Consider the following 1898-nt stretch of genomic DNA (forward strand, 5'->3'; position numbering starts at 1 on the left):
GTTCTTCTTACTCGTGTTGTAGAATTTCTTGTTGGGGGCCTTTGAATCTTTGCTCTTGTCCTTGGGAATGAGCCTTCCACCATGAGTTTCTCTATGCTCATAGGGGCATTCGGCTATGAAATGGCGCTTGTCACCACAATTGTAGCATGATCTTGCTCTTGGGCCCAAGCTCTTGAACCCGCTTGAGTTGTTCCTCTTGATGTTATATTCCTTTGCCTTGCACTAGTAGGAAAAGCCTTATCAGTGGCGCACGAAAATTTGATTCTGTGGCGCACGGGTGGTGCGCCACAGAAACGTCGCCACAAAAATAAGCTTTCTGTGGCGCACCTGGTCGTGCGCCACAGAAATAAGGTTTACGTAGGCGCACTTGTTCTTAGGTGCGCCACGGAAAGCGTGCGCCACGAGAATTGCTTCTTAGTGCGCCACGGAATTTGCTTGTATTATACACGATTTTGTGCTGCCTGCTACACATATGCGGTTTATACACGGCAATACGAGATACACAATACGAGATACACGGGTTATATACAGCAACATTCAGATATAATATAAATATCATGTACATTGCACGGATATAACATAGACATCATCATCACATTACTTAGAGCCCGATCGAGATACATATATAGTGGCAAGTGTCAAATGTTTTGCATACAACTCTTAATTCATACAAAATTCACAATTTCGAGATACAAAGTAGTCTTCATCCGGTTCCTCCTTTGCTCCGTCATCTCTACCCACCGGGCTCGCTTGCATCGGGGTCCTTCCATCCGAGTTCCTACTATGATGAAAATGGAAGAAAGTGAGACCAACAAGTATCCGATGCACAAGAGAAATGGAATAAATGCCTCATACATTGTTGGTCAACACAAATATTAACATTCGAGGGACGGTGTAAGTGAGACCAAGTCCGATGCACAAGAGATTGATATTTGTGCTATCTTACCAGAGCTCACTTACGCCGCCCCGAGTGTACGGTGACCAAACATTTTAATCATCGGCATTTTGAAAATGTCAAAGCAAATGGAATGACAAAATGGAATAAGTGCCTCATACATTGTTGGTCAACACAAATATTAACATTTAGGGATGGCGTCGGTGAGACCAAGTCCGATGCACAAGAGATTGATATTTGTGCTATCTTACCGGGCTCACTTACGCCACCCCCAAGTGTACGGTGACCAACATTTTAATCATCGGCATTTTGAAAATACCAAAGCAAATGGAATGACAAGGGCCTCATACTTTGTTGGTCGAAACAAATATTAACATTCCGGGACGGAGTTAGCGAGCCGGGTAGGATGCACAAGAGATTGATATTTGTGCAATCACACGAGGCTCACTAACACCGCCCCTGAGTGTACGGTGACCAAGCATTTTAATCATCGGCATTTTGAAAATCTCAAAGCAAATGGAATGACAAAATGGAATAAGTGCCTCATACATTGTTGGTCAACACAAATATTAACATTTAGGGATGGTGTAAGCGAGGCCAGGTAGGATGCACAAGAGATTGATATTTGTGCTATCTTACCGAGGCTCACTTACGCCACCCCGAGTGTACGGTGACCAAACATTTTAATCATCGGCATTTTGAAAATCTCAAAGCAAATGGAATGACAAAATAGAATATGTGCCTCATACATTGTTGGTCAACACAAATACTTTGCGGAAGGGCCCCCTTTCCCCGGTCGGCGTTCCGTCAACGGGTGCTTGACGACACAACAACGCCGATCTGCATCTCCGGCGCGGAACCACGCCGGTCCCTCGCTGTCCGGTGAACGAGTCCTTGATGCAAAGACCGTGCCGGCCTGCCCAGCATTATGCCGGGCCGTGTTGCCGCGCTTCAAGCCGTGTGTCCCGCGCCTGCCGCTGTTCGCCTTCTTGCCCGGTGAACC

The sequence above is a fragment of the Lolium rigidum genome, chromosome 3 (genome assembly GCF_022539505.1).
Source record: "Lolium rigidum isolate FL_2022 chromosome 3, APGP_CSIRO_Lrig_0.1, whole genome shotgun sequence".
Lineage (NCBI taxonomy): Eukaryota > Viridiplantae > Streptophyta > Magnoliopsida > Poales > Poaceae > Lolium > Lolium rigidum.